Source organism: Anomalospiza imberbis, chromosome 13 (genome assembly GCF_031753505.1).
Source record: "Anomalospiza imberbis isolate Cuckoo-Finch-1a 21T00152 chromosome 13, ASM3175350v1, whole genome shotgun sequence".
Taxonomy (NCBI): Eukaryota; Metazoa; Chordata; class Aves; order Passeriformes; family Viduidae; genus Anomalospiza; species Anomalospiza imberbis.
In genome coordinates, this window is record NC_089693.1 from 4,021,142 (window position 1) to 4,036,619 (window position 15,478).

At 43.0% G+C, this 15,478-nt stretch overlaps 1 long non-coding RNA gene across 4 annotated transcripts in view; it reads left to right on the forward strand.

Moving 5' to 3' along the window:
• LOC137481752 (uncharacterized) overlaps positions 1-15,478 on the forward strand; it is a 79,760-nt gene that overhangs the window by 1,209 nt on the left and 63,073 nt on the right. The window lies entirely within an intron of this gene.

Consider the following 15,478-nt stretch of genomic DNA (forward strand, 5'->3'; position numbering starts at 1 on the left):
TGGCAGATGTTCCATCTGTGGAACTGTTCAAGGCCAGGTTGGACGAGGCTTGGAGCCACCTGGTGTGGTTGAAGGTGTTCCTGCCCAGGGAAGGGTTGGATCTAGAAGATCAGCTTTTCAACCCTAATCAGCCTATGACTCTATGAAATATTGGCATTTCCCTTCTCTGTGGACAATGGCTCTTGCACAGGGTACGGATTCACCCACTCACACAGCCTCTCCTCACTGTGACTTTCAAACATTTTCTAGTTTGAAGAACAAAACCAAAGTAAACGTGATGAAGGTTTGGTTCAGTTTGTGGGGAATGTTGGTTATTTCACCTTGCTGCTTCATGTTTTTTGGGGATGCTTGCACATTACAAATTGCTGAAAAATAGGTTAACTGAAAAATGGTTTCTAAGATTGAAGAAAGTGAGGTTTGAAAATTGAAAACTGATATTTATTTGCAAAATTTGACCCAAATATGTTAATTATTTTAGCCCTCCCAAGATTATAAAAGAGGTCATTAGATGTTCATAGCAGAAATGATCTTACAGAACATTGGTACTCTATTTTATTGTCAATAAACTACAAATAATGAGCCTGTAAGAAATAGAAGGGGAATTGTGAATGGAAGTTCTGACAAGATTCATTATTTTTGTGTCTGTTCTTGAGGCTTGAAAGAAATTACACGTGTGGGCTAGAAATACAGCTCCTTCTATCTTTCAGTCAAATCTGGTGTGGTAGCATTTTCCTCTTACATATATGTTTTATTGGATTTTGATGCATTATGTAGTTCAGATTAGTGTTTTGGCTTTTTAATTAGCAGGACTTCACTATGGCCTGTTTGCTGCTTGTCTTATCTGTAGAACATAGCCCACGGGAAGATGACCAGGAATGGCTAAAACTTTGTACAAAGCATTAAATGTTCTTTCTGTGTCATGATAAAGAGAACAAACACTCATACCAATATATGAGTTTCTGTGAACTTTCTGGAGTTCTCTTACAACTCAAAAGGCGAAATGCCTGTCCAGGCATTGGAAATGAAAGAAGGTATTTTCTGGCCATGGGAGGAGTAAGGAGAGTTACAAATGCAGCCCTATCTTTGCCCTTATTGTTTATTAATGCAGGCAGTGCTCACACAGCCCCTGCTCCTGCTGAAAGCCACAACTGTCCTGTGTGCTCTGGTTTGTATATGAAGTGACAGCAGTTACACAGTCTCACTCCACCGACCAAACTTTTCACACAGCTTGGGTAGCAATGAGCCCCTGGGGACTCAGGATGCTGCCAGAGCTCGGTGAGACTCTGTGATGGCAAAGCCAGCTACCAGTTGTTAATCCCAACACATCATAGGAGACACTTTCTATCTCCTCCTGTAATGTTAATGCAGCTGGAATTCCATAAATCAAATCTCAGCAGTAAAAAGGTTAATAAGTTTACACTATATAATTGAAAGCCATATTGGTGATTAAAAGGATTTTATATATCAGTTTTCTGGGTCACCAACTAATTATTTTCGGTGGCCTGTAATAAAACATAGCACCATAGGCAGATAGAGGCTGTAATCACATAATATATGAAAAAAAGCATTCAAATTTATTTGAGATGAGGTTGTGTACAGCAGCTTGTTGAACAGCCTTTGAGGTATCTCTCTCCTAGTTTGGAGACAATGGGAGAAGTGTATGTTCTGTGTAGTTGGTGAGGTTCATCCCAAGTTATTGGGTTGAGTTTTGAGGTCTGGCACTCTCTCTCCAGAGCTGAGCCCAAGGGAACCAGCTGTCACCTGTGATGGAAAGGTTCTGCCAAGGCACTGGGGATCAGATTGCTATTATAATTCATTTTAATGCATTCTGCACATACTAATCATTTATTGGAACAAGATCTTCTGTAATAGGGACATGACTAGCAAGAGACAGAGACAATTGATCATCCTTGCCCAGAAAGGATAGTTCAAAAAACAAACAAAACCCCCTCCCTTCTGTACAAGGGGCAGGTGTGTGTGCATGTATGAGGGATTGGGTATTCAGTGTGGAGATGGAGAAAAATTGAACCCAAAGCTTGTATTGAAATCTCTACAGTAAAAAGGAAACCTTCTGTACAAGGGACAGGTGTGTGCACGGGCATTGTGCATTCAATGTGGAGAGGGAGAAATTCTGAACTCAAAACTTGAATTCCAATTTCTACTGTTCTGTCAGGCTGAAGTGCCCTTTCTGGAGCCAGAAATTCAGGCACAGACATTCCAAACTCGTGCCTCTGTTCTGCAGGTTTTTATGTTTTTAGTGCATTTCTCTGATTGCATCAAGAAGCAGCTGAGGGCAGGGGCAGATGTGGGGTGTGCAGGTGGATTTGCAGGGAGGTGCTGTGCAGGGGGGTGTTTGCATAAATAATTCACAGGTCACTTCTGTAGTCTCTGGGACCTCCTGTGGTCCTGTGTGAGGTGACACAACCACAGCCCTTCTAATGGTTAAACAATCCATGCTGGTCTCTGTTTTGCTTGGTGAGCAAAGGGCAAACAGCACAATACGGTGAGCGCTGGGCACATCGTTCCCATAGTCAGGGCAGGACCCGGGATGTGACCAAAACCAAATGACCTGATGTTCAAATCCCTCCTGACAAGGCTTGCAGGACCACTTAAGGGAGCAGGACCTTCTGTGACAACTGCTTCTGTAATATTTGTTAGATCTTTTGGCTACAACTGTTTAATTGACAAATCATTAACTCTTAAATGCCTACTGCATAAAATCAGTGCCATGACATATTATACTGTAACAAGTAAAGGTTCAAGTCCTCTGCCACTAAAATAATTTGCTTGTCACCTCCTATATCTAAATAGGAAATTTTTCTGCACTGAAAAGAACATATTTTTATTCAAATGAAGCTCTTAATGTGTTTCCTAGCAGCATAGCTACAGGGTGTGATACTCAGTTTTAAACACAGGCCGGGGAGGTTAAAAGTGGAATGGCAGTTGGGTGAGTAATGGCCTGTGAGTCAGCTGCTAAACTTGACTTGACAACCTCCATGTCACCACCAAGTCAGGAGTCATTCGTGTGACAATTTTGAGGGTAAAGAAGTAAAAAATAAGCTGGTAGTTTCCACTGGTAGAAGGCCATATCCTGGCCCTCTGAACAAAGACTGAGAAGGGGGCAAGGTAAGCAGCAGCAATAGTGCAAATGAGGAAAGGGAGAATATAAATTGCATCCACAATTATGGGTGGATATCTGCACAACTGTAGATAATTCAAATACCTCAGGTGTGCCCCTCTGAAGTTCAGGGGAAAAGCAATGTGGTTAATGGGTCTGAGTGCTGGGAGGGCTGTCCTGTCTGATGCTGAGCAGGCTTCCTCCCAGGGCTCTTTGCAGCTAGAACTTGGTTAGGTTTGAGTTGGCCAATCTGGGGCTAAGAAAGCCGAATAACACTTCTGCAATCTGCTGCTGTTCTGGGCTGGAGCAGCAGAACTGCTTGCCTTGCTGTCACTGTGTTCAGCCTTTCTCTTTGGAGAGATTTTTGTCACTGGATTGGTAATATCAGGAATTGTTATTTTTTCACACATAATCAGCAGCAGAAAGTGCACAGTCCTGTTTCAGCCTCCAGGTGCTTACAGACATCTTTGTTAAAATTGACAAAGAGAGTGAGATCCGAATGGAAAGAGATGATGAGGTGACCTTGACAAAGCCTAGTGCTAAGGGAGTGCATGGGAAAAGAGGGATCTCATGGCTATCCTGGGAAAGAACTTCTTCTGCCCCTGACGCAGACAGTCTAGCTCTTCTGAAGAATAAAATCACAACAACATCCAGAGGGAAATAACATATCCTGTTTGATAGCACTGATAGAGATAACAAAAAGGAATTTGAGCATCCGCTGAGTCTAGTTCACTCCTTGTGACATGTATAGAATGGTGTCCTCTGGATGGAGCTTCTGGGTGATATATTTTAGGTAGCATAGGCAGGGAAGGGAGGATCCCAACAACTATTCTGTATCTGACCTAGAAGTAGAGGTCAGGACCATAATATGGCCTCTAGTACTCCTTGTCACTGAAATCCTTTCACTTCACGCCTTATTGCAGAAGTTCAATATAGTTTTGGGCTAAAGCTCTCCCCAGCACTTAGCTCTCTAAACTCCCTACTCAGCAGGTGGCTTATTTAAATGTGGCTGTCAGCTTGGCCAGTGGCCAAAAGCAAATGGCTCGATGCATGAACCGCAGTGTTTGGGTTTAATCCTACTCTGTTCCTGCCAGCACAATCCTCCTGGCTCTGGTGGGGTTGTGTGGGGTACAAGTGAGCGCAGTATAGGGCTGTCTGCTCAACTGTTTGTCAAATAAATCTATGGCCAGTCGCTTGCATTATGTCAGCTAAACATTTGCCTGGCACTTTTGCGTCTGCGAGCCAAGGAGGAATTCTGGGTTGTTTGAAATGAAAACCATCGTTGTCAAGTCTCACTTAACCAACAAGCATTTCTTCCGTCATGTGAAAGTAACTTATTTTGCAGCCCACAGCCTTGAAGAGGAAATGTAAAGTTTTTCTAAACATCCAGTACAAATGGGGATATTAGCTGCTTAATTGATTCTTCGAAATTTGGGTCTTATGACTGAGCAGGTGAGATGGAGGGAGAGGGGAAGCACATGGTTTAAATTAAATATATGGACAAAAACCTGCCAAATGATAAAAATATATTTTAAAAGTAAGCAAACCTGTTTTCCCTCTGCCTCTCCATTAAATGTGTCAGGAAAGGGCCTTTACAACTAGGTGGTAATTAGAGAGGAAAAAGCAATGCTGTCAGAGCAGTCAATCTATCACATCCTCTACTGCCTAAATGTTACCAACAATTAAACAAGTTAGTAGGGGAAAAACTTGACAAGCAAGTTTTATCACCAAATCGTCTTGGTGGCAAAGTATGTGGGTGCTCTTATTAGATTCCCCTGTGTAACCCCAAAGATTTAAAATCCAGCCCCAGGAATGCACGTTCAGACCAAAGAGACTATTTTCTTTCCCAGACTACCCAGGCGCAGGGAAGATTAGAATGCTAAAAATAAAACAACCTTTCCCACCTCCCCCTTCCTCTCCCCTCCAAAGTCAAATCTGTCCAGGTTGACTGCTCCATTAAATTCAAGAACAAAAAGTTATAAATTGAACATAGGGAGAGCAGTGCCTTTTCTTAAAGTGATGTTTCCTCGCCTTAATGGATTTAGCTATGGCAGGGAGTCAGAGAGAAGCTGTCTTAACTAAATCTTTGACTGATTATGCATTTTTTTTCTATTCATACAAGATAGATTCATCATTCCAATTTGTCAAGCTGGCGAAGTTCCAATTAATTACACCAGGAAAAGCTCAAGCTGCATTAGGCCTCTGTCAGGCCTAATCTAGTGCTTCATTTACTGGAGCCCCAAATGAAGAGATATCAGAGGTGTTGTTCCTCTTGGTACTTAATTTGATGAATGCCCTAGCAGCACGATCGGTGGCAGAGGTGTGTATGTGTGTGTCTCTTCATCAGCCACCACTGCTGAAGTCGTCATGCTTTCTCTACTAATTTGAGGGCTCATCTGTATACTGGATGTTTTTTTGGAAGGTCTATTCTTCATCGATATGCCAAAAGGTTTCTTCTGTGTGTGCATGTGTCTGGGTGCCTTTCCAGATCTGCTGGACCCGATTCTGAGCTCAGTGGTGTGATGAGCTGGGATTCAAAGCCTTGTGTGTGAATGTAAAGCAACATCAGTTAGATTGGATGTTGCAAAGGGCTGTAAATTTTGACATCCCTGTTGCATGTTTGCAGGGGAAGGGCAGCTTTCCATATTGCTCATAAGAAAGTCAGGGTTACTGTCCATGTCCACTGTAAAGATGTGTTCAAAATGCTTGAGTAGCCTTGAACCATTTGTTTGCTAAATGGATTTGAATCTTTGACATAAATATATATGTGTTCTGTCAACACAGTGAAGGAGTATACAAAGGTACAGATAGACTCTGACACCACACTGGTGGGCTGCTATTGACTATATACATCCAATGCTAATTCTTAAATATTTTACAGTAAAGACACTATGGACCAAGAACATATGTTTCTTTTCTGCAGCACTTTACGTATGAATTATTCAGCATAAGGTGCCAGAATGCCAATATGTTTAGTTTACTTTTGGCTTTTAACCACTGCTGTGATTAAAGATGTAACTGCAGCAGTGCTGTCACTTTGCACGTAGGTTTAGGTGTCTCAGAAAGGAGGAGGCATTAGCCAAGAGTAAAGTAGCTATGTACTTTGGCTGAGTAAAATGCTAAAAGTCTTCATTTGCCAGCAGTTCCCATGCTGGGTTCCCGAGTTTATTTTCCACTGCCTGTGTTTGAGGGACTGGTGTGTGCAATGATGATTTTTAATGGCAGCTATCAGACATGCATATGGTGCTCAGCAGGAGCCCATATTCAGAGCAAGCAAGGAGAGAATTGATGCACTGATGGCTGTACTACGACAACTCTGGAGACAGTTTGGACCTCAGCTGATGCTCATTTTTGGAAGGAAGGTCTTTGTATCTGTTAATACATCAAATTTGCATCTGCCATTAGTGTGTCAAAATGAGATAAGCTGAGTTGTAGGGCAACAGGGATAACACCCTAAATCTTGTCTAAGGTGAGATTTTCTCTTTTGCTTCAGGACAAAATCAAATAAAGATGTTCAAATCTCTGTGGGAAATGTTGAGGGAAGAGACAGACAGTGGTTGTAATGATCTCTTCTCATTCTGCACAAGAAGGTTTTTGCTGGACTTATACATTTGAGATTGGTTCTTAAGTGTTCTGCTTAAAAAGTCACTGAGGACCAAAACCATATGTTTCTCTTCTGCAGTACCTTATGTATGAATTATTCAGCATAAGGTGCCAGAATGCCAATATGTTTAGCTTACTTCTGGTTTTTAGCCTTATGTTTTGTGTTAAGCAGGTTGTTTAAACTCACCTGTTGAACTTGAAATAACTAAAAGCCTTTGTGTAGTCTGGGCCAGACAACAGTGAGCTCTTGTAGTTTCCAAGGCTCTGGGCTGGGCCCTTGGTTTTTGTATTTGTACCCATATGCCATAGGCTACCTTGGCTTTGCACCTGGCAGTTCCTTTACATTTGCTGGTATTTGTCTCTGGTTACAAGGCTGCTGGGGTATTTTGTGAGTGGTTTCAATGTATATTAATGCCAGTAGGTACCTGAGGCTGTCCAGAGCTGTCAAGAGCAATGTACCCATTCTAGGGTACATTGTCTTGACTGGTTCTTTTTCATATGCACCACTAAGGTGGAGTTGGAGAGAGATGGTGTTGTTCTCTCTGTCCTTTAGAGAAATGGGAAATGCTTGTTTGTCCTTCTGCTGAGGAGGCACAAGGTTGGAGGCTCAGTGGATGTGGCCATGGGCTGTCTTTTCCTATCATTGTGTGTTGATTTACCTAAGGGCTTAGCAGAAATCTGTCCCTGGGGCTGTATTGGACTTGTGCTGTTACAAATTAAAAGTAACAAAAGGGATTGCACATGACATACTACCAAAGATCATACTCACCCGTGCTCTCCTTGCTCTGGCACCAAAATGAGGTTCATTCACTGATAAAATCCCACCTAACCTTTGAAAATGTAGCCTACACAGTGCAATCATCTCACTCAGTGGCTTAAAGAGTCTGATGACTCCTGAGTTATTTAGACAAGGCAGAAGTGATCTCTTATGGACACAAGAAGTCCTGAAAAGGCCATAATCCAACAGACATTTCTCTCTTCAAGGACATGACCCAGAAAGCTAAAACTGTTCTTCCTTGGGTTCTCAGTGCATGTTCATTTGCATCCAACACTGAATGCAAACTCTGCAGTAGTTTGGGTCATCATATGAGCATCTGTCTCTGAGGAATGATTACAGATGATGAGTTATTACCTTTAAATAAGGGGTAATTAATGCTTTCCACTCTGGCTTTAATGAAAGGATTTCCTGATGGAGGCAAGGGGGAAACACAAGGAATATATTGTATCAGTAATGCCCCTTTGGGAGTTGTTGGCACAGTTTATGGTTAATAATTTGGAGTAACAAATAAATGTGGGCAACTTGTGATATATGTATGGAGGAATAAGTGTCAAATTATTCATTATGAATTATTCTGCCAGTTCTAATAATAACCCAGCTGTTGAGGAGGAAACGAAAGCTAGATCTGTCAGTGCAGACAGACCCTTTTGCAGTAATTCTATCTCTTTCAAATGGAAAAATATAAACTTCCTCTGAGAACAGAAAATTAGATAAGAGAAAAAGAATGGGATCCCTGTGCCAAATTAATTTTTTTTAGCTTAATGCACACTAATGGATAATAAAAATGGTTGATTGACGAACAACCGGCACACCAACCAGCTGAAAAAACACATTTTGGCAGTCAGCACTTGCAAAATCCATAGGTTAAAAACAAATTCAACCTCTGTCACTGCTCTCAATATGGTCAGGTGCCCTTACCAAGTAGTAGTATTTTCATGAAGAAAGACTCTGTGTGTGTTAGAATACATGTGTGTAGATCCACCCACATTGCCAGCTATACCTTTGGGCAGGTTTTGGGACACTGTGTTTACATGTAATACCTCAAGAAACTTGATTGAGTAGCAAACCAGTGTCTGGCAACACTGGAGCAAATCTGGGACTTGAGAGAGATCAGTCTCAAGGCACATCCACAGGTTGCCATATGACTTCAGTCAGGTTCTTGCTCCCTTCTTGAGCTTTTTCTCTTCCCCTTCTCAAAGAAGGGGGTGAAACATCTCCCATTAGTAGTTACAAGCTGCTTTCCTCCTCTCAGATAATGACAGCTATAGACTGTGCTTTTTTTTGAGAGGATGGTGCAATTAATTCCTTTTGTATCCACCTCGATGCCATTTGTGAGGAATGATGTGTTGAGCCACCAAAGGCATAATTAAGCAGGGTCTCTGGATTTGGTGAGTTAGTTCTCTCTTTGGATTTGGTAATTTGGTCCCAGTCTCAAGGCACCAAAGGAGATTTTGCTCAGCTTTTCTAACTCTGAAGACAGCACAGCTTGAGCCAAAGCCATCAGTCTGAAACCATGTGAGTGAAGAGAAAATAATTAGAATTTTTTTTTGTGGGGCTTTGTCATGTTTGAATATATTGCGTTTAAAAATGTGGGGGAAAAAATGTCTCTGCTATGTGATGCTTGGTCAGGTTTAACACTCTCATGCCAAAGGGTCAGAAAACATTAATACTCCTTTACTGATGAACCCTTTTCTAAAATATTAATAGACTCACCTGGCAGCCTGTATGTCATCCTTGCTTTGCCTCTTGCACACTGTGCTCACATCTGATTAAAACGTGAGCTGTCCAGGGCAGGACCCATGTGTTCAGTGCTGGTTTGCTTACTGGTGCTATTATAAATAATTAAGATAATTATCCAATGTGTTTATGGCAACTGACTGCTTTGGGTCAGCTTCTCTGAGGACTCCTGTCATCAATGAAAATTTTGCAAATGGAAGGGTTTGCAGACTCCGGTGCCAAAGATGGATTACCTGGAAGCTTTCAGAGCAATAAACAATGCACTTTCCATTTGCCTCTCCATCCTGTATGGAAATGATCAGAAACTGTAATTTTATAGTGCGAGTAAATGAGAGGCATCAACAGCATGAGTGAGACAGAGACATTGTCTTTCCTGATGCCAAATCCCAGAATATTAAGAGTTTGCCAAAGGCATTTCAGAGATAGGTTTCCTATCCTCATCAATAATTTAAAACGTTCTCAAGCCTCCTCTGCGTAGCTCGGAATAAGAGCTGAAGGCACGGATGTCAGAAGGCAGAGTGACTCCCAATTAGTCAGGTAGAGTGCTTTCTTGTTGACTCAGCCAGGGCAAGGGTAGCTATAAAACCCAGCCTTACGTCCTTACAGATTCCTTAATAGTTTTTCTCCTTTAAATCTGTGGTAATTTGCAGGAGATGAGTGGGCAGTGCAGTCCCTAAGACACCGGGGTGCTCATTAGCGCCACGGAAAAACTCTGGGGCAGGCAGGGAAGTTGTGGGATGAAGCTGCTGACAGAAGATGAGTTAGGGAGCCAGACCCAGAAAGAGGGGGCAGCTTTTAAAACCTACTGGGAACCATGTCCTGACTTGTGGGCATTGCCAGCCAAGGAGAGTTGGCAGTGATGCCTTCTCAACTTGTAAGGATTGTTCTATCCATGTGGAGTTTTGAGGGAGCGATGGGGTTTTGTCCACATAAGAGTGGGTCCTATTAGAACATTTTCGGTGTCATGCAGAAAATTGCTTGTGGAGCCCTAAAACTGGGCCATGTGAAGGAGTTGCCCTGAATCAGCCAATTTGCAGCAGCTCTGTGGCTGTGTCTATCTGGATGTGTCATAAAACTCTTGAATGTCCTATCTGACCAGGCTAAATGTGTTTATTTACCACACAGCTTATTGTGCACTAAACTCATCCACGGCAGGCAATTTTCTAGTGCTTAGGCCACGATTTGACCCAGCTGCCATGGAGAAGGCTATATTAAGTCCAGCTGATCAGGGCTGTCTCCACAGTGGAACAGGAAATTAGCCTCTATAGCTATGTGACTCTGTCAGCTTTTTTACGCATTTCACACAACTAATTTCCTATAATATGCAGCTCTTTCCTACCGTTTTTTACCCTGCTGTGAGTAATATTATTTTGATATTGCATTCCCCAATGTGGTATTCAAATCTTGAGCTGACGCTAATTATGTGTTATTGTTTTTTATTCTTTAAAATTTTCTCCTGGCATTGCTGACTGCACCTGTTTATGCCTTAGTGTCTCTAACTGCATGTGATTCCATTCAAAACATGCTGGTTCCTTGCACTTGGTTTGGAATTGTGTTTTGCAGCACACTTCTACATTTAATTGCAGCTTTGCAGTGCTTGTCTGGCTCAGTAGCAGTGTTTGACTGAATCTTTCGTCCTTTGAAAAAAAGTGGATTTCTCAAAGCTATATCTTTTACTGTTGATATCATATTTTTGAAGAGTTGGCTACTAAGAAAAAAGTTACAAGTGCCTTGAAACTAGACATTTTAGAGATTAGAGGAGCTCTGGAAAACTGCAAGTGAAGAGAGAATGAAGAAGATGGGGTTGCAGGGAAGTGGGGATTTGTTTTCTCCTGTAGGCTCACGTTCCAGCTGTGACTTCAGCCATTATGCAGATATTATTGCACAGGCCTTGAGTTCTTATTGTATAGTTATTATATCTGGATAAAATTGGGGATGTCATTCCAAGAGGAGCAGATCTTCAGCTCTGCAGCTTGGATTTTCAAGGACTGGGTTGTTCTCAGTGGTGCAGTGATGCAAGAGTTGAGGCAGTGTCCAAGATGTGGATTGAGTTGTGTAGGCAAAACCAGTCAGTGGTTTAATATCAGCTCCTAAATGATGGCAAAGGCAAAGTAATTCACTCATCTTGGACTAAACCTCCAGATGTTTGATGCTCCAGGTCTTGTTCATTGTTTCTGTTAAGATGTCAGGATTTAGCCTGCTGCAAAACATGGTTTGATTTCAGTCCCTTTGTCCTGCATCCTTAAACTCCTGTGAAACTGTGTGATCCTTGGCAGGGCCAAATTCTCACCTAAATTGCACTGCTTTGGGTCTAAGACGACTCCTCTACACTGCAAGGATTTTATCCCTGCTGTAGAATGCAAATGTGCCTGTGCTTTATGCCTTGGATTTTACTGATCAGGTGGCTGGAGAGCTGGTAATATGCCACTGGGCCAGTGGCTTAATGCAGGAATTACTGGAAGCAGCAATCTTGGAGTGCTTTTTATGAGGATAACAAGGCTTTTGCAGGCATAAAAAGCAGGAGAAATGCTTATTAGTTATGGGGAAGGTGAAAGGCTTAGAAAACTGATTAGTGTAGCAGTGTGGTCAGATTGAAATGAAAGCTCAGTGGCATAATCGTTAATTGGGTGCTTACTTACCTACTAATTTGAGCTTGGATGTCAGCAGTACTGCACTTCATCTCAAACCAGAGGTCAGGCTTTAATGCTACATCATAAATTACGTAAAGGCACAACACTAACAATTAGATAATTATGGAGACCCATGCTGTTGCAATTTAACTGGGCAAGTTCAGGGCAATCATGACAGGAATAGTGCTTAACCCTGAATCTGCTGCCTTTCTTTCAACCTGACAGCCAAATATATGTGGCTGAGGAGGTACCCAGCTGTCTGGCAGCCCACAGGTTAAAAGCATCTTCCCCTATTAGTCAGATTCATCAGATGGCCGGGGCGAACTCTGAGGCAATATTGTGAAAACATTAATTATGGTTCAGAAAGAAAAGCCTGCGTTTCAGTCTGCAGGAGATTCTGGGCAGGGCGCAGCAGTCAGAACAGTTTTTGTGTTCAAGGCACTGTTGTGGTTTTTCATTTGTTGCTAAACCATGCCTAAATATATCTTTGGTTTGTTTACTTAGGCTAAATAAACCACCGAGCCAAAAATAAGTTTATCCGCAGGGATCTCTTTCCATGCTGCACAGGACAGACCCAGCAGATCTACCATTTCCAGTTCTGGAGCCATTCCACTGCCCACAGCTTGTATCTGCCCAGCTGCAGTGCTGCTTTCTGGGTCACTGTAGAGCAGAGACAAGGCCACTGCAGAAAGTGGTTTTTTCCCAGCTGTTTTCCTGCTCCAGCCATGCTGGAAGGCACTTTACCCACCTGCAGCCTCTGGTGGCTCTTGTCTGCCATTCCCCAGAGAATTCAGCATGGATCCTCTTGCTGCCCACCATGGCTTTAATGGGGAGAGAGTTTGACCAGTGCTGGATGTTTGAAACATTCAATCCACAGGAAAGATATGGGAGATGAGGGTGGAAAACCCCAGACAGGTGACTGAAAAGTGATTGACAGTGGGATGAAATTAATAACATACCAGTCCTGAATTGTTTGGTCATTTGGCCACGTGGTTTTAGACATAAGCAATGTACCCTGATTGAGAAATATGAAATGAACAGTGGTTTCTGTGGGGTCTTAGAAGCCTGCAGGCTTTGTTGGATTTAAGCCTGGGACTTTTTCTAGTGCTGTCCTTTGACTTTTGTTCCTGATCCTTTTGGTAATCAGGTAAGTTGCTCACACCATGATATTTTATTACCTCTGTAAACATTGGGTTTTTTTCCTGTGCTTGGCCAGGGCTGAGTAAACTCTGTGCATAAAAAAAAAAAAAAAATAAGACTGCCCACTGCTGTCACTTTGGCACCATTTTCCTTATTCAGGACATTTTTATAATCAACAGAAAACATGTCCTTAGAGGAAATATCTCCTATTAATAGAAATTGTGTCTTATGGTGTGCTGTACAGTGTTGTATGCTGACATTTTCATTTTTGGTTTGAAGGACTGTGTGCTTTAGCTTTAGCCTTGGTAGGTAAAATTCCTTCAGGTGCTAAGTGTGTTATAAAAGTGCTAGGAAACCCTTAGCAGTGGCACATTGCTTTGAAAAATAATCTTATAACCTTTATATATGTGCTGCAATATAGCATGGTCAAGTAATGACACATCTGGTTACCTATTATTAAGGGCTGACTTATGGTATGCTTTTTGTTTTAATTAGTTTGTGATAAACAAAAACTCAGGGACTGTTCTGCTCTGGTAATTCTCATTTTTCCTGCAGCCTTCCCTGCCCTTATGGGTTTATTAGTGTAGAAAAAGTGCCATGTTGTACTTGCAATGTCTAGACTGCTGTGGTAGACCAAGCAGGAGGCTTTGGTCTGAACCAATTGTCCATCAGGCAGTGCTGGGGGGCTCTGGGCAGGTCAATGTTACATTTAATTTGGTAGCTAGAGGCTGTGTCCATGCCCAAATTCCCCACCAGCCCTCCAGGACAGGCTGTGTGGGTCAGGTTATCCCCTTTTGGGGTGCTTAAGTAGCATCGGGAGAGGAGATGGACTAATTTGCTCTTATTGCCTGAGGATTTTTAAGAATTCTTTTTTTTCTTATTGATACCTTTAAAAGGGGAAGACAAAGCTAAATTCTACCATGGCTGGGCTACACCTGGCTGTGTGAGTCTGAGAGCTGTGTGTGAATGTTCCTGGGCTCAGTCCTGCAGTGACCAGGAGGGATTTTCTGGCCTTTGGAAAGAGAAGTCCCAGTGTAGAGGCATCAGCCCTCCCTCCAATCAGTAAAATCAATCCCAGTCTTTGGCTGCCATCCTCCCAGCTCTGCCCAGGGCAGAGCCAGGCCAACAGGTGTTGGGAATGGCCACGTTACACAGGGTCATGCTGGGTCTCAATCCAGGCCTTAAAAAGCCTTTAATGGTTGGAAATGATCTTCAGTGCAGGGGACATGCAGGAGCAGCCTGGAAGGCATGTTGACAGTTTTTGCCTCCTAACAAACGTGACACTGCTCTCCTGCAGCGTTGGAGGGTTTTTATTGCTGTACATCGTGGCATGAATCCTTTTCCAAAGGGGCTGATGCCTTGGGTCTGTGACAGTCTGATCAGCCCTTTGGACCATGACATAAAAAGACCAGCAGTTCCTCCTGGCAGGCTTTACTAGCAAAAACCCATTTTATAAATAAACCCTATTATGGGAGTTGCAAAAAAAACCCTCTGTCCTTAAGGCAGTGCAGACCCAGAGGAGCTGCTGTGTCTGCACGTGTGGCTCCCCGGGGCAGCCGCTCACAGCTGGCTCCAGGACACAGCCTCCAGGTCACAGCTTACCCAGGCAGCCAGGGACAAACCTCTGCCAACCTCGGAAACTTCACTGCACTATTTGGTCTTTCTCTGGAAGCTGTAGCTGCTGGCTGGAAGAGAAGGAAGTAGAGTCGCAGCTCTCGTTTCAAAAGGGACAAGATTCTGGAGCAGAGAAGGAAAGCTGAGCAGCATAAAGCAAGTGTGCCCTCGAGGTTCAGGAAGCTGAAGGTGAATGAAAGGCACCTGCAGTGATTTCTTTAGAAGGATCACTTGATGTTTCACCTTTTCACGTGGCTTCCTGACACTGGTGTCGGGACTTTTGCATCCTTGGAACTGGTGCCCGTGTTCACAGAGCAAAGAGCAGAGGCTGGTGCCATGGTTCACTTATCTGGGCAAGATCCCAGGCAAATGTGACAGTGAAGTGCTGTGCCTGAAGCAAATCAAATGTTTGCACAGAGGATTAAAGGCACAGTGTTGATAAAACATTTAATTCTCACATAGTTTGGCGCGCCACAGCCCTGGTGCCCAGTCATGGGCCTGAGTCTTTACCAGCATTAAAATTCCTGGCCATGCTTTAGTTATATCCCTTCCCTCTCACAGAAAATATGCATAAAGTTAACTTTCATCAGTCTGTCTTCAGAACCATGGATCACTCCCACTGTAGTGTCTTGATGCTGATTGCCATGGGATTTACTGCTGGTGGATTGGGAACTGGGTTGAACTGAAGACCACCTCAACTGTACAGCTGGCCAGGCACATTGTGTAATCTCTGCACATTGGGAATACAACTACAGGAACAGTTTGCTCAATATCTGCACAGGCCTGAAAGCTGTGGCTTGTTCCTTGCTCATCCCCAGTCACTTTGGGCTACACTTCAGCACTGATAGTGCAGGAGAT